General features: G+C 41.4%; 1 protein-coding gene and 1 long non-coding RNA gene across 3 annotated transcripts in view; one reads left to right on the forward strand and one right to left on the reverse strand.

The window, feature by feature from the left end:
* The first annotated feature begins 113 nt into the window (after window positions 1-113).
* On the forward strand, window positions 114-17056 carry LOC115353506. The gene is made up of 3 exons (XR_003927594.1): window positions 114-296; window positions 10409-10586; window positions 16294-17056. It is a non-coding gene; the product is annotated as an uncharacterized LOC115353506 (long non-coding RNA).
* FAM135A (family with sequence similarity 135 member A) overlaps window positions 7399-17854 on the reverse strand; it is a 115796-nt gene continuing 105340 nt past the window's right edge. The window contains exons 25-26 of one of the 2 annotated variants that reach the window (XM_041119687.1): window positions 15457-15583; window positions 7399-8209 (exon numbers count right to left, since the gene is read on the reverse strand). The gene's annotated coding sequence lies outside the window, so the exon portion shown is untranslated. The remainder of the gene's footprint in view (window positions 8210-15456; window positions 15584-17854) is intronic. The other variant, XM_041119681.1, reaches the window with a different exon arrangement.

Consider the following 17854-nt stretch of genomic DNA (forward strand, 5'->3'; position numbering starts at 1 on the left):
ATCCGCCTCCCCCGCTCAGCTCACTGACTGACTGACTGACTGACTGACTCGCTCGTGCCCCCTCTCGCCGAAGAAAGGGGGGGGGGGGGGGTGAAAAAAATAGTCCGCCGGGTCCTAACGCCGCGCCGACGCGCCGCCCTTCCTCGCGGGGTTTTCCCAAGAGGAATAGCGGAGGCGAGGCGCCGCTCCGCCCTGGCTCGGCTTTGGAAGCGGCACAGAGGGATTAACCTGGAAGGAAGGGCCACCTCGCGAGAGAAACTGATATCCGTCCGCCGGCGGGTGACCCCGCCCTCCAGGTAGCACCTGTGCGGGGCGGGGCGGGGCGGCGCGGCCCCGCCCCGAGGGAGGCCTGAGGGAGGCCTGAGGGACGGGGCGCCGCGTTTTGCCTCGCGGCTGGCGGCCGGGGCTGGGCTGTGAGGCGGCCGTGTTGTTCCCGCTCTTGTGCCGTACGCGGCGGTTGGGGAGCCGGGGCCTCTCTCGTAGTCCCGGGACTCGCCGTGAGGGCCGGCGCCGCTGCCCTCCGGACCTAAACCCGCCCGTCTTCGCCTCACCCCGCTGGGGAACGCCAGGCGGGAAGACCTGCCTGGGTCGGGCTCCTCGGTGTGGTCAGCTTAGGCTGCGTCTGTGGGAAGGTGGATCTGTACCTCCTGCTGTTTAAAGCAATTGTTTTACCCTTGGACTACGAGGTAGCGGTAGTCCGTCCCTCTCCAGGTGGGAACCCGCAGGTGGTAAATACCCCAAAACGCACAGCCAAGCGATCGGCCAGTGTCGGTGGTATGAGGTAGTCCTTGGGGCAGGCGTCTCCTTCCCCACACCAGTGCTGGGGAGAGAAAAAAAAAGCTGTTAGAGCCTCTTGATTGAATGGGCACTGCCATAGCATTAATTTGTCCTCTGAACTTTCTGCGAGAGTACGTGTTTCCGTCTGTAAAAACCATTATGGGCAGCAGAGACCTTGCAATAAGGAGACCGGGGCTTTTTCACCCCCGCTGAGGTGGTGTGAGGCTCTGAGGAAGGCGGCGTTGGATCCCGGGGCTGCTCTGTGAGTTGGACCCAAAGTACCGGCCGAAGGCGTAGCCCAGGCTGATTTTCTGCGGCCAAGGCTGCGCACCTCTACACTTTCGCCCTCTTAAGTACCGTGTCTCTAGTCTCCCCTTTCTCCATTTTGTATTATGTCCTTTTACTTCTGCCGAGTACTCTTTTCAGTCTGTTCACCAATAACATCTTTTATGTCAGCTCAATTCCAGCTTGCTTTGGTTTTTTTCCCTCTAATCCAACCCTTCTGGAAAGAGCTGAAGCCTATATATAGCCTATAAAATACTTAAGCGAGGCAGATGGAAATTCAGGTCTTTTTGCTCTCAGCCATTAAATTACTGAATCATTCTTTATATCTTTCTTTTTCTCAGATCCAATGGTGAACCAATTATCCCCTAAGTTTGGAAGAGTTATAATGGAAAGAACTGAGAATACTGCACATCAAGTTAATTAGTAGTTAATCTAGCATCTAACATGGGAGAATGTGTTTAGATCTCCCTCAAAGGAAGTAGGGAGTTAAGGTCTGCCCATAGGCTGAGAGTGTCCTGGCCAGTGAGTTATTGGGTATGAGGTTGCAAAATGAGGATGTGGTATTGATACATAATTCCAAGAGATGGCTTAGCATCCTACTTGGAGGTGGGCATTAAGGGTTAAAACTAAAAATACAGAGTGGCATAACAAAGTTGAGCTGCAGCTGCCTGACCGCTGTGCCTAATTCCAAAGACTTACTGCACCAGAAGGAGTGTAAAACAAATGTTAATGTCGACTGATATTAGCCATACTTGGCTAGGGACTCAATTATTGGGGCACAGAAGTCCTGGCTGCTTAAACATGACATTAAACAGGACTGACTTCTAGCTGAATACTTTACCTACAAGCATACAATTGTTTTCCTTTTCTAGCCCAAAGTGGTTTTAATTATTGGATCTTTTGTAGAGAAAACTAGCTTCAGCTAGAAGAGCAGCAAATACCTCTACTCCTTGCCATCATCCCAGGGCTCTAAGGAACACAATGCTTTTCAGAAAGGCAAGAGCTGTGGGTAGGAATTCCCTGAGAGAGAAAAGTAGGTGAACTTGCCCCTCATACACTAGATAAGCAGCAGCACTGCCATTTTAGAAGAAAATAGTCGTTGCTTTTGCATGTTGTGACAGACTTGATGTGTAAATTACATGTAGTCTGAAACTCTCTACCATATTGCCAGAAGGTATCAAATAGCTTTGAGCAATTGGTTTAATTTAATGTGCATCAGTTTCTCTGATTCTAAAATTAATACAGTGATACTTGCCATGAAAAGTGGCTATTGATCCAGTTCCTGTGCTTGAAAAAACCTACGCAAGTGCAGAGTAAGTGTATTGTTTGGTGTGTGCTTTGGCCCTTAGTGCCTTAAAACTAGATGTCCTGATTGCGTATTTCCTGGGTCTAACTCCCGCTTTGTGCGCGTGCTTGGTGGATTGATATGGGATATCCTCTTCTAGCTTTCGAGCATGATGTGCTGCTTCTGTTCAGCTCTGAAAATTATCCTTTCCTTCAAAGTACTTATCCATGCTTCTGTAAAGTAGTAGAAATATGAAATCACCTGCTTCACTATAGGGCTGAGATGAGTAGCTTATTAATATTTTAATAGATAATGCTTTGAAAACAGCATGCTATAAATGCATTATTAGGTATTTCCCTGAGAACTCAAATGCATCTAAGGAAGACAAAAATGTATCCTTTCTGTGCCTTTGCTGCTTTTTCTAGATCCTAAAGAGAAATAGTGTTGTAGTTGAGAAGTTATTGCCTGAAGCATTTTTCAGAGGGAGAAAAAAAAAAAGATGTCTTTCAGGATACAGTGTGATTTATAGAATGGGTTAAGGTCTGCCCACACCATGCCGTGAAATACAGTGCAGAGAGGCCAGAGATGTCACCACCTAAGGCTCCTTCAGAAGGAGAAGATACACAGTTGTCGTGCTGAGCCTGTCAGCTTGGTGCCCTTTGCTTCACCTTTCATTAAGCCCTGCAGAGAGAGCCTATACAGTCCAGTTTTGGAATTGTTTAACTACATACTCTTGTGTTTCAAGACCTGTATCTTTGGAATCGAGTGAGATTCATGTGGCTAACTGAATTTTCCATAAAGTAACTTAAATACGGGAGTTCTGCAGTTTCCAATACTAGAGATGTGTTGTGTTCAGTAAAAGCACAGATTTACCCAACGTGAAAAAGACTTCTTCGTAGCTGTCACTACTTGTCATCCTGTAGGCTATTCCACTGTTTTGCAGGGATACCTATAGATAATTTGTGAAGTTCATGTTGTCTTACAATCTGATAGCTGAAATTTGCTAAATATAATCTTCCTGGCTGAAATTTGCTGCAACTAGACACCTACCTTATTCAGAAATCATCCCATAAACCAGCTTTAAATAGTATTTGCTAATCAGGACAGTATTAGCATAAATTTGACTTAATGGGGGAGAATGTATCAGGTGCAAAGTTATTAACTGGATTGAAACCAGGTGTTAAAATAGCTGTGTTTTTCTAACGCCTCATCCTCAAATATCGAAGTCCAGAAATAAACAGGGTTCCAGTTAGAGTTGTTGTGTTTGAGAATTTCTGATTCACAAGAAACCTTGGTGCTTCAGATGTTTTCATGCTCTTAAGAAAACAAACAAACAAACAAACAAATAAATAAATATATATGTATAAAACTTCCTGGGAAATGGACGTTTCAGTAATGTTCCTGAAACTCAACTCTTCGAATTGGCTCTCCAGGCCGTGGAGTCTGGGCAGCCCGTGGGTCAGATAACATGGTACCTGCAGTCCTTGGCTGGCAGAGAACGGCAGAACCTGAAAAGTTAGCCTTAACCACTGTATTTCAGCTAACGCTTTAGATGGAATTTCTATCACAGACTTAAGAAAATCTTGAGCTCTGAGCCAGTCACCCTGTCTACCCTTGATAGCCGGTGGAGGGAAACAGACATTCCTGGAGGTGGTTTGTCTTGTTCTCAGACAGGTGTCTGACTGACTGGGGTGAGCTCAATTACCATCTGGAAGGGCCGGTGTTAGAAGGAGGCGAATCACTTTCTGGATCGTTTGTGTCTCCTCATTGACTCTAAAGGGTAGAAAGGGTGACCGCCTCTTACCTGAGCGTACAAAAGTTAGACATTTAAGAAATTAATTCTCAGTGTTGTTTTTAATTAATGAGAATTTTTCAGCAATGTACTTTGTGTAGGAAAATTCCTGCCCAGCTCTAGTTCTGATATCTTCCATCAAAAAAAAGAGAGGAAGCTATAGTAACTTGACATTACAGGAAAAAGCATCTGTATCAGGGAATCTAAAACTATACCAAAGGTTTCCTCATATTTTTATTCTTTGCTTAAAAAGAAGAATCCAGCCTCACAAACAAATTCAACAAAGTGTTAAAAACCACAATATTTTTACAAAAAAAAAACAAGCCCCAGCCTTTGCAAATCAGAAAGTTTAGTTTTCAAAGCTCAATTTTAATTCTGCTTTGATAAACCTTTTTAATGTTAATATACAAACTATGTGTATATTTGAACGTAATACATTAATTTATGCTTTACAAAACTTAAACTATACAGGACAGAATGTATTGATACTATAAAAAGAATCCTTATGTGATGCAAAAGTTGTTAGGGACAAGACTGTCTAAACCATAGTTGAAAATACTACGATACATAGGAGTAACAAGATTTTACCTCATCATCCCCAAAATGGGTATTTTATCTTTGACAGCCTTGTAGGGTCACTGCAATTGGAAATCTGATTGATAACCATCGTGGGCTTGCTCCAGGAGTGGCATGAGTCATGTATTCTTACAGTTTGAGCACTTAACTGCCTGGCCAGTGAAGCAAACAGTTACAGTGTCAGCGCCGAGATGGTTAAAAAGTATAAAAGGAGCAAGATTTATAGGCGAGGCTGCGTTTTCAATGACTTCTAGTTTCTGTACAGCAGCTTGACTGGAGAGATATTAGAGGTATTAAATTTTTCTTCCAGTTTCTTGGTTCTTCCTTTACTTCTATGCAGAGACCGAGCACCTGGTATTCAATGAATTATTGACACTGTGACATGCCAGATAATGCAGTCTAATTTCTAGAGGTGCTGAGCATTTGAAATACACTGAAATCGAAAGATTGCAGTGTGTTTGCACTCCTGAAAATTAAGACAGAAATTCTTGAAACTAGAAAGGGATCTCCATCTTTTATGAAGTGGCATCATCTAGTGACATCCCAGCACATGATGATGCTTCACCAACAATCTTGTTTTCTTGAGAGTTATTAGTAAATCTGCATTGTAATTGTAAATACAAATTAGCACCTGGGAGGTGACTATAAATTAAACCAATGGATGCAAATGACTAAATACATTTCAATGAGCTTTGCTGTCAGTCATAATTGTGTAAGCTCAGAAAAAAAATACCATACTGTAGAGATAATATGCATATATACAATTATGTTTTAAACTACTGCATGTATTTGGCCACTATATTCTAGTGTGGATTATAGTGTAGGATAGTGTAGGTGTAGAATATAAGGAAATGGAAGCTCCATATGGTTCCAATGGAAGCATGGAAGAGATCTTAAAAATTAAATGCTTTGCACTTTCCAAGCTCACGGCGTATTTTCAGCTATTTAAGGCTATGTGTATGTTTCAGCCTGAATCTTTTCATTTCAATTTATCTCATTCTAAGATTGGGCTTTTTGAAGAGAGACTGTTAGATGGAACTTTGTGAGTCATGCATTTGGCTTACTCAGGCTTTGAGGATAAGAATACCAGCCTTAGGTATCGGTAGTCCTTGATATCTAGCCAAGAAGAGGAGCAATAATCAGATGTAAAATCAGTTGCAAAATCATAAATTTGAAAGATTAGGGAGAAATATGGAAAGAAAATACAACAAGGGACAGCTGAGCTCCATCATTATTACTGTTTCATGTGCTACTGTGCAAAAGGTAGTCTTTGAAGCTTAGTTTTGTTGACTGGGTAAACGACAGGATAGACACTAAAGCTAGGACAGTTTTTGATCTTGGCTTCACGTGGAACAAATCTTAATTTTAGCTCTTCAACAATGGAACTGTGATTCATTTAGCCCATTTTTTCACCCCAATGAAATCATGAACTTACAGAGAGTGCAGGTTAAAGACTAGCTGATGAACTGCAAGCTTTGGACTGTTGCAGACAGAAGAGAATTTATATATACATAGCTTTTGAGATGGTTTTTCCTCTGTAACAGTATGGTTTTCCTTCTCTTTTCTGGAGTTCTGTTTAAATACTAGTGTAAATAAATCAGTGTGTATCTTTTCAATGCCCCTTATGGTAAGGAGCAACTAATAATTGCATGTTAGATCTTGCCTGTTTGAAAGTCTGCAGTGGTCCTACCAATGCTACCTATTTTTGTCTTAGTAGAATCTTCCTCAGAGAGGTGGAAATGTTGAGGAGAAACGTTTTAAACACTTTGATTTTATTTTTTCTCCTTCAAGATAATTTCATACTAGGGGAGACTGAGGGGGTGGGGTCATAGCAAATCATACTGGCTTCTGAGTTTCTCTGAAGTCCTGAGATGCTGAAGAAGGATCATTTCTACTTCAAAAGCTGGATATTTTTAGTGAGCAGTGAGTCTTTTATCAATAAAAGAATGTCCATAGCACTCACAAGCTGAGCTCATATCTGCAGGAGAACATGTTTCTCCTCAGCCACTGGATACTCAAGAAATGAGCAAAGTGATTTGCTGTTAAAAAGAAAAAAAAAAAAAATCTCTTCCTTCAGCCCCTCTGTGATCAATCACCTGAGGAGAAACATACTTGGATATGTTCACAGGGCAGTGGCTACATCTGGCAGCTAAAAAAATCTTCTAGGTGGCTGCCTCCTGAAGCATGAAATCAGTGATGGTTGCTGTGATGTTTTCCTTGTTTTGTGTACAAAACTTGCAGTCATACTGCACAGGAAGTGGGATGTCAGGAGAATATGAGCTCTGACCCCAAGAATTTGCAGTTCTTGAAGAGCTGCATGGCCCCACGCAGTGTGTGCAAGAGAACAGGATCTCTCTGGACAAGCATCTCACTGTCTGGGATTCCCTCCAGCTCGCTAGCTTGCTTCATCTTTTTCCTGCCTCGCTTTAGGCTGACTCTGGAATTCCCTCTAGATCAGGTTTTCACAGAATAGGGAAGTTTTTGTGGAAACCCCCTTGTAACTGCATTGCTTTTCAACAAGTGTTTTTCTCTCTGTACAGAATCTATGTTGGTCCTTTGCCCCTCAGCTGTTTCCTTCCCCTGTTGTGCTGTATGGCACTGGTTACGCCTGACCTGGCATGTTTGTCTTTACTGACACGGGCCCAGATAGGTATGTCATGTAATAAAAAAAGAAAAATTAACATTGCAGTGTCTGTGCTTTTATTACTATAGCATCTTTGACATCAAAGTCCTGCTCAAAATACTAGTACAGTAAAGCAACGGGGATTTTCTAAAAGCAATATTATTTTGATTATTTAAAAATAGACTTCTCACTCTAGAAAGTATATTGAATTTTCTCTTTTATGGCTTAATGATTTGCTGTTATGACAGACTTAATCAATATGATGAGTCCATGTTCAACATTCTGGCAAATATAATCAGCCCTGGAGTGTTTTCGTACTCCCCAAAGGCACATTGTTTCTGTGTTTATTTCATTCTGATGTTTTATCTGGAAACCGTATTTCTTTTTCTTGAAGAAAAGTGTACTGTCCTGAGACGTACGTTGAAAGCCATGTGTTTAATTTACTGAATATGAAACAATCTTTTTACTTAGGAAGTAAAAGGAGAAGGTTATAGAACAAAAAGTCCAGCTAGTTAATGGGTGCAGAAGTTACAGAGATGAAAAAGGAAAAGATTAATCATATAAAAATCACAGCACAGATTTAAAAACAGTTTGTAGTAATAAAAAAGACTGTTAGAGACTCCAAGACAAATCCTATGTCTCATTTCTAAAAACAATCTACACAATGTCCATTTGTTTGACTGCAAGATCAAGATCTACTTTCCATAACTCATTTCTTTCTTCTGAATCTTCATTTTGTGTTCTTTAATGTCACTTGTCTGTCAGATTATTCTAGGGCCTTTCAAGTGCAGAAGGATGGTCTATTTTCAGGCTTTACTCCCATGCAGAGTTCCAGTATGCGCTGCAAGTCTTTGAGGGAGGGATTTGTCTCCTGAAAAATATGAAGCATGTTACCGAGTACTATAAAATAATGAATAAAAAAGAAAGCAGAGAGATTCTAGGCTAAAAAAAAAAAAAAAAGTAGATGTAAGTGTATCTTATATGTCATGTTGAGTCTACTAAAGAAGATCATTATTTAACAAGCACTGCTTTTTTTTTAAATTTCCATACTTGATTCTGTGAAGACAGGAGTAAGTGCATGGAGCAATAGAACTGATGGTTTCTATTCCTCAGCAAGCGCAGGCCAGAGCCCACAGTATGGAGTGCTAAGTACCTTTCCTATTGCAGGAAAGGCAAGAAAAACTTTTAAGTCATGCTGTAACCACTGCTGCTTCATACAAATAGCTTTAGTACCTTGCTAGACCCTGCTCACGTTCTTGGATGCTGTGCAGAAGGGGCCTTTCTTAATTGGACCAGTTGCAGGAATGACCTGGAACATGCAGATTATTGAAATCAGGTGTCCAGTGTAACACTTGTCAGGATAATTTTGGACTCAGAGCTCTATTTAAATGCTGTTGTGTTAATACAGCACATTTAATAATAGTCTAGTGCTAGGCAGGACGTAATCACTTGCTCTCTAAAGGATAATTTGTAATGAGCAATGTTGTCCTTACAACTCTGATGATGTGAGATCATCTCTGAATCTTCAGTTTAAATGACACACCCAAGGTCAGCCATTATTTCTATGTATTCTTACTATCATATAGTCTGATAGGAATTGTCTTGAATATCTACATGTAAAGCATTCGTGTCCATGACAGCTTTTTAATGCCAGAGAAGACTTTTGGTGTTCTCTTTATTATGAAGTACAAGTGGGCAGCCTTAGCAGAAGGCTCTTAATAAGTGAATTAACAATAGTTAAGATTAAAATAAAATCGTCATGTACTTTTAAGTGGTGTCAAATAGCAGATGATAGAAAAATGCTACTACTGCCTGATGACACATGGACAGTTTGGCCAGCTCAATTTATAGTTCTAACAAATCTTACCTAACTACAACAGTTCTTAAATTCTGATAATCATGCAGCTACGTAAAATGTCATCCTTTTGACACACTATTCAGTAGAAATCCTAATTGGAGTGCTAAGATGGACTGCTGAACCCCTTCAACTCACTCAAGGAAGACTTATGATGATAGTATGACTTTTAACCAATTGAAAAATGCAAAATAAACATGGATTAAAATTGCATCCGAGGGAAGGGTGTTGGACTGGTGTCTTCCTCTGCTATTTCCATGGGAGAGGGTGTTTTTTAGTTTGATTAGACTTGGATGTTAATAAATATTTAGTTTCATTTCTAGTTTGTGTCTGTTTTCCATGAAATCTCTCAAGATCAGCAGTGGGTTTTTCTGTCTCCCTGATGATTCTGAAGTCCCCTGTAAGTCAAAACACTGCAAGCAATTCACAGCTTCCTCTGGTTTCAGCTGAATCTCCCTGCCTGCGCCTCAGATAACCAAGGAGAAAATTTCCCTGGGTGTCACACCAGTATTGAAATTTATCCATGTCAGTGTTATACAAGTTCCTTATTTTCTCTGTGACTTTCCCTCTTTGCATTTCAATAGTTAAAGACAAGGTTTCATGTCCTTCGAGTTGCAGCATTCAGAGACATGACAGATTAACTAAGCTTTTTAAGTGGCTCTCTAATTTCAGGGTAGTTTGCATGACATTGATGGCATCATTTAAAACTACAATTCTGAGCTTTTTCGTCTTTTTTGTAGCACGCATTTCCATAACCTACTTGTATTGTATAAAAGGAAAGAAAAAATAATTTCCGCCGGCTTTTTTTGGACTGAAGATCTAACTACCCAGTTGCATCAGCCTCACTTCTGCACCACACAGGCAGATGTGTCAACACCTGTAATGTGGGTTTTCTTGTACTTTCCTGTGCTGTGTCTGGTGGTAGAGGTAGCATTTTTGTCTGGATGAAATGGGTCTAATCCAATACAGGCAGACCCAAGTCTGGTTTTGACTAAGTCGTTCCACCTCCAAGGGCTTAGTTTCCCCATCTATAAGATGAAGATAAGGTACTGGCCTCCTTTTTAAAGTGATATCAGATTTATAGCAGTGAAGTGCTGCTAAAGAACATTTTATTATCAAGTCCTGCATCCCCGGAGCTTGGATCAAGGTGAAGGTGTTTGCCTTGTGCTCATTTGTTCTTCCTGAAATATCTATCTGCTTTGTATTTATTTTTAGAAGATGGCATGGATTTTGAGGTTCAAGGAAACAGTTGCTTCCTGCACTGGAGAGCAGCTATCTCACCTTGTTGACCCTTTACAGCATCAAGCTGTCTCAGATACAGGAGAGTTTCTGGCATGACTCATCCTGGTATCGCAGCTCCCAAGAAGATACATCGGGGGAGCAGAATTGGAAGGTAAGCAGGTTTTCCCACATCTGACCCCATTTCTGGTTGAGACTAAAATACCCCATGTGTCTTAGATTCTGTATCTAGACTAGTACTCTTAATGTACCTAATTCACAAACCAGTGTGGGGGCATTATAAAACAGCCTGATGCGTATTTCCAGAGTACTTTGTCTGTGAGAAATACTACAAGAGCCATCAATATGAGAAATAGCAGATGATAGAAAAATGCTACTACTGCCTGATGATGCATGGACAGTTTGGCCAGCTCAAGCAGGAGATCTACGGCAAGAGGCTTTGCGAGTCCCCAAGACTGAGGTAAATATCTGGGAGGCGGCTGCAGGACCCTAAGCTACAGCTAAAGCCAGTTTGCAGCCAGCAGTATTTCATGAAGTTTGGGAAGTTCTTGCTGCTCATAAAACCAGGGTGAAGACTGCAGAGCCTGCAGAGCTGGTCTCCAGCTGAGAGGTGCCCAGCTGGTGCGTACCAGCTGGGCTTGAAAATGCATGCACTGGGTGCTCTATATGCCTTGCTTTAGCTGTGGGACTTACATATATGGAGGTGCCTTCTGTTTTAGTCCTAAAGCTACCTTCTTTCATCTGTGGTCAGAACCAAAAGGTCGTATTTTCTGCTGTGGAAAAGCCCCTCTTTAGTAAACTAAAAATAGAGAACAAATTTTTTTTAAAGTATTTTTACTTTTATTAATTCAAATGTGGATGAAGGAAAACATTGAAAAATATATCAGATGTAATCTGCATGGTTGGTAGAATGTGAAGCTTTGTTATTAGTGAATGATTGATGTGAGGAGTCCTACTGTTTTGCTTTAAAATTTCAAAGATAAACAACTTCCATAGATGCAATTTGTTTAAATTGTACTTTTAGCATAAACACTATGAAAAAATATTGGCTGTTATTAGAAAAATGAAGAACTTGATAGTAAATTGAAATTAAGAAGAAATGGGATTTCTCTTCCTTCAGCTAACCTGATTTTAATGTTAATGAAACCCTGACAAAAAAAGAGATCTCCAGGAAGGGTAAAAACTGAGAAAAAGTATTGAGTGCTACAGGAAAGAACTGCTTTAAAGTGGTTAAAAGAGCCTAAGGTGTTGCACAAGCACGGATGAGATTGCTCCTTCTGAGAAGAAGTTTTATTCCGGTCACACGCAGACATACTTCTTCTGAGGAAGACGCGCAAGAACTGACAAAGTATCCACATCCACACACTGTAAGAGAGACTGAACGTGACACGCGTGGTTTAGTGTGTTAAAATCAGGGGTTTAGCTGATGTTGCCAAGAGGTCACTTGCCTGAGGACAGTGTGTGTTTGTTTTCACCGCACTCTAACTGATAGATGCAGCTTATCAGTCTTCTCCTGTTTCTCTCTTCTCCTGCATGGCCTCCAGCGGAGCCCAGTTATGTAGCTTTTTCTGACATGTGCCCCCATGCTGTATGAAATAGCCTGCAGATATTGACTGCTAGGGAGTCTGAGAAACGGACTCCTTCACAAACAGGTTGATCTTCGCCTGGCTGAATGGTGTTATCTCAGATTTTGTTCAGATGTCTCCAGTTGTGAAAACTGTTGATGTTATGTGTCGTCCTGGCTCGGATGCTTGTGTTCCTCATTGATTCTCTTCGTGTATTTCAGCTTGCATTGTCTTGTAGGTGCAATGAAAATAATCCTTCTTACTGTAAGGGTTTAGATCAATAATTTCTCCAAAATTCTGCTGATACCTATTTCTTCATTGAGGGAGAGGACAGACACATGTTAATGTAACAATGAACCCACAGCAACAGTGTCAGCAGCCTGGAGAGCAGAATGGGACCTCAGCACTTAGTCTTTGCTCTGATGCTTTCTCAGGCTGCACACAGTATCCACGTTTCTTTGCCTTCAAAAATATCTCAGATTGGTGTCCAAGAGTATCAATACCTGTACACTTTGTTAGAGAGGTAAACTATGTGAATATATCGCATTTGAGTTGATTCTTACTCAAGAAGTATGTAAGGGGTATATGTACAAGCATATTTCCGAAGAAATTTTTAATTTCTGTTGTCCTCTGCAGACCCTGATTCCTTACTCCATGCAGTAGCTGGCATTCCCCACCATCAGCCAACTATAATATATCCATTCATACACAGTCTTCATTGTTCATGCACTCTTCCTTGTTTTTCTTGTTCTTAAACACACTTCAGCTACGACTGACGTGGTTTAGTTCATATGACACAGCCCTCTGAACACTGTTGACCATAAACTGAGAGAATGTTAATTACCGAGTATTAGGCTCTACGTATTTTCCAAATTCTTCCCATTGTTTACTGATGATGCAAAGGAAGCATTTTGTGCCAGTTCTGTGACCGTTGCAGAAGAGCAATACAGCCTACAAGTAGAAGAGCAAACACCACGAGGCACAGAGTCTGCACAAGCCTCAGCTGGATAAGAAGACTAAGAAATATGGGCTATATTTGGCCAGGAATTGTTTTTAAGGTCAGGGATACAGCAAACTATGCATACCTGGGGAGAAACTAAGAATGACGTAGGCCTCCAACCTCTTGTTTTGGCACATGCAATTAGAGGGTGGGATACAGATGATGGAAATTAGACACTGTTCCTATTTGAATTTCAGGTGGAAATAAAAGTCGTAAAAAATAACATATATGAATAGGATTGAATGCCGTATGAATAGGCAAAAGCAAGGATTCACCTATGAGTGTAAATTTTGAAAACAGACCTAAGCAAAAGACTGATATACTCAAGAGAGATTTCTCCACTGAGAAATATAACTGCATCTGCCAGCATTTCAAATTTTCTTCTCCCATTACTCTAAAAGCGTAATGACATTGTTATTACAAGTGGGAAATACCCAACATGGCTTCAGCTGAGTATCTGCAAAGAGGAAAAAAAAAAAATCTTTATACACATTGAATTCAGTCTCACATACATTAAAGTCAGTAGAAATGTTACAGTTCATCAGGTCTCTAGTATCTTAAATTTATTCTCTATATTACTTTCTTTAATGATGTTTATCTTTTTATTAACTATTTTTTTCCACTTAGGAAACACTACAAGTCCTCTTGACTAATCAGAGCATTAAAAAATCAACTGTAAGAAACAATTTCAGAGGAAAAGCTGATCAAATGCTCCTTAAATTGTTTCCAAAGCTAATTTATACCTTTGTATATTAGTTCTGTCTCTTGCCAATTTATTTTGTGTACAAGACATAGGAGTGCTTGAGAAACACGGGGCCTGAAAGAGAACTGTACTGCAAAACTACATATGCTTAAAAGCTAAACAGTAAGACCATGGTAAGAGATAATGGAAGACTGAAACAGAAAATTGTCCCACCATTGTTCCACAGTGCCCGCTATGAGGGGACTTTTACCAAAGCACTGGGTGGTACCTCTGTCAGGTGAAGCATGCTGGCCTAGCTGGATTTTGGGTATAGTTCCAGCAGGTACTAACAGTTCCTTTACAGTTTGGTGCATCCCATCAGGATTCCTCTTTCATGACCACAAAAAATGTGCATTTGCTTAACAGCTTCTCTGTAGTGGACATGAGACATGAGACATTAGCATTTGCTTTTTACACTAGTCTTGATCTGCCTGTAACTTTTTCAGTTTTCAAAATGATATAAAATATTTATAAACTAACCAAACTCCAGAAGAAACAATTAGCTGTAGTTTTACGACATAAAATATTTTAATTGTTATCTATCAAGTTTTGATGCATTGTGAAATGGTGTCATGAAGCGCCAACCTCCCACACAGGGATGAAATCTGCAAACATTTCTGTATTAGGTGTATATATATATATATATATGTGAATAAGGATATGCAAATGTATGTAGATATTCATGTTCTAGAAACAGTTACAGTTTTTCAGTTTCTACTCTGCGTGGGAGGCTGTTATTGAAATAATTTCCTTCCATGGAGAGGAACAACATACAAATTTTGTCTTGCCAGAGAAGACCAGAGGTCTAGTACTCAGCAGGAAATGCTATGAGTCCAGACTGCTAGCTATGTGGTGGCTGAGGTAGTTCAGAGGGCAACTTGCACATGGGGAGATTTAGGTTGGATATTAGGAAAAATTTCTTCACCGAAAGGGTTGTCGAGCATTGGAACAGGCTGCCCAGGGAAGCGGTTGAGTCACCAATCTTGGAGGTATTTAAAAGACGTGTAGATGTGGCACTTAGGGACATGGTTTAGTGGTAGACTTGGCAGTGTTAAGTTGATGGTTGGACTTGATGATCTTAAAGGTCTTTTCCAACCTAAATGATTCTATGATTTCTTACTGTTCACAGGAAACTAAGCTGACTGGCTTCCCACAGAACTTGCTGTTAATGTATGCCACCAGTGATGCACTGTAGTACATTCTGTTGCTCATGTACAAAGTAAAAATAACCCCTGCGTGCCAATCAATGTCAGCAAATTACCAAGGCATCAGTGGCCAGTCTCCAGTACACTGAACTCTTCCTAGAATCCATGGTAAATCCAGGCCTCTTGTCCTTGAGTCTAGCAAAGCAGCATAGTCATGCTAAAACTAGCTCTGATACAGCAACTTCCTTGGAGACAGCCTAACTTAAAAAAAAAAAAAAAAAAAAAAAAAAAAAAAAAAAAAAAAAGGCCAGCAACACAAATACAGGCTTAGGAGAAGTTTGTTGTGTGTCCAGGAACAGTACGACATCCAGACCACTTCTGAAGTTTTATGAATATGTGTCTGGCTGTTGAAGTAGAGCAGATGGAAAGGGTTCTGTGGACTACAAAGTGAAATTTGGGCTGCTATTCCCAAATTAGGTTGTACGAGAATTTCCTACAGACCAGGAAGCCCAAAATGTCAGAGGGGTTTCTTGCCAAATTTCCCCACCCCCACTCATCATGTCATTCCATACCTTGCCATTTCTTTCCCAGCAATCAGCAGATGATGAAGCAAGTTTTCTCCCAAAGACCAGGAGCAATTGTTCTTTCCTCTGCTGAGGGATAACAAACCAATGTCATGTTTTCTGGTCCCACTGTGGTCTAAAATAATGCCAAGACCATCATTAATGCTGCTCTGCCATCGGTTGAAAGGACATAACCCTTTTTTGTTCCCATAAACCGAAAGAAAAAACACATGCACTACTGTGACGGGGAAAATCCTGGTGCCAGTTTGGATGGGGAAACCTACTCCTGCCTCCCCTCCCTCCATGCCCGCAGCCAGTGCCTGCTGGCAAAGGTTAGCCCACCCGCTGCTGAAAGTGCTCGTGGAGCTCAGCGCTGTGCACACAGGGCCGGCAGCAGAGGTGCTCCACAGCACTCCTTTGGTGAATAGTTGTGACCGCTTCCTGGGCACCCACCACTCCCTGCTCGGGTGCCCGTCTGCCCCGGCACAACTAAGGTGCCGCTGGTGGCAACAATCCAAACATTCTTCTTCTCTTCAGCCCCAAAGTATATGAGGCTGCGGGCCAGAAAACACAAAATGAGGCATTTTAAGACACAAATATTGCAATATGTAACAACTGGTTAGTAATACACAGACAGAGGGTTACCTCAGAGAGGTGTAGTGACACAGCACACTAACGTAACGCTCCGGTCATCTCATTCTCCCCCCTTGTTTTCAATAATATGGGGAGATGAAATACTTTTTATTCCCTTGCATCCCTGTACTGTTGTGCTTTCTGGCTTCCTGCAAAGCACCAAATTGCTGCGCGAATCCTGCTTAGAGTATTCCATTTTTTCTCCTCGCACAGGGTTTACGGAGCACAGCAGGCCTCTGCGATACGGCTGGTATTACCCACACTTCACTACAAATAGTTTTACAGGAAGGACCATCTGGTCATCAGCTGCCCAAATGCACATTTGCTTGCCCTCCTCCACCTGTTCAGTGTGTAATTCAGCCTCTCCCTGCCAGGTGCTCTCCCATCAGAGGTCCTCCTGAGCGAGGGGACGAGAGGACGCAGCACATCCCCCGGAACAGCGGCAGGCACAGATGCCTCTCCGAGATCTCTGTTCTTAAGGAGGAATAAATCCCAGCTTATCTTCAAAATGGAGGCGATGTATAGGACCAGAAGGTAACTGCCTAGCTCAGAGATCAACCTCGTGTTATTCCAAGCAACTGCATCGCTGCTCAAATGGAAAGGTCGGGTCCAGCATCTGAGCCGACATCATGCATAGCAGGCATGCGCATCACTGATGATGTCACTATGTTCTGGGAAGCCCATTTACCCGAAGCTCTGTGCCATTTAAGAGATGTTTCTACCCACAGCCATTCACAGGTGAGCCAACAGTGTACCTGCCAGTCAGATCTGTACTACCTTAGCACTGGGTTTCTCTGTGCAAACTAAGCCATCAACCTCTAAAAACCACCCAAGTGACTTGTTTCAGGACTGCCCTGACATACCTGTGTGTCCATACTGGACCACAGCCACACACTCTGAAAAAATGTTTTAATAACATAACTGTAACAGCTAAGCCACCTTCAACAATGCCCAATTAAAGGAGGCCTTAAAATGAGTTTGGGTTTATGTGTAAAACTTTCAGGGAGACTAGTGCTGCTTGTTAGAGGCATCTCTTTCTCCCTCTTTGCATCCTTGACTTCCCACAAGAGCTACATTTTACTAGAATAATGAACCTGAATGTGAGAGTCAGATGCAACTCAGGGATGGAGGAGTTCCAATCCACAGGGATTACCTTTTTTATTTGACTGTCAACAAGATCTTCACGTACAAAATACAAATTATCAAAAGATTTCCTTCAGAGAAAGGAGGAAGAGGGAGAAACATCCGCAATTTGTAATTAATTTTGTGACGTATCGTGTTACAACTCCAAAGGAACTACGGGTACCTATCAAAAAATGGCTTCAAGCATGGCAAGAATTAAAAGCAGGATTAAATAATATACAATTTAATAATAATAGAGCTATAGCTGTCATTACGAGGCAGAAAAAAATGACATCACCATATACAGGGAGGATGAAGCAATATGCCTGCCAGACCAAACAGTTACCTGCCATTATACTGCAGTCCTATTTCAAGAAAAACATCTGGAAAAAAAATCTGTCTAAGAATCACACATACACACTATAGAACTTCCAAGTGAAAGCCCTGGGGGGAAAAAAATAGGCAAGAAGCAGGATGCTCCCTGAGCTAAGCAACATTTGTTCATGTATCTTCTAGGAGACAGTGAAATTTTCCCCAGCTTTCAAATGGAAACTGGAAACACACCATCCTCTGTTCTTTAAGCTCTCACGAGGAAGTCACACAGACTGAGGGTTTGCTGAGCAAATATGTTAATTTTTTTCTAGTCAGCCAG

Source organism: Aquila chrysaetos, chromosome 2, assembly GCF_900496995.4.
Source record: "Aquila chrysaetos chrysaetos chromosome 2, bAquChr1.4, whole genome shotgun sequence".
Taxonomy (NCBI): domain Eukaryota; kingdom Metazoa; phylum Chordata; class Aves; order Accipitriformes; family Accipitridae; genus Aquila; species Aquila chrysaetos.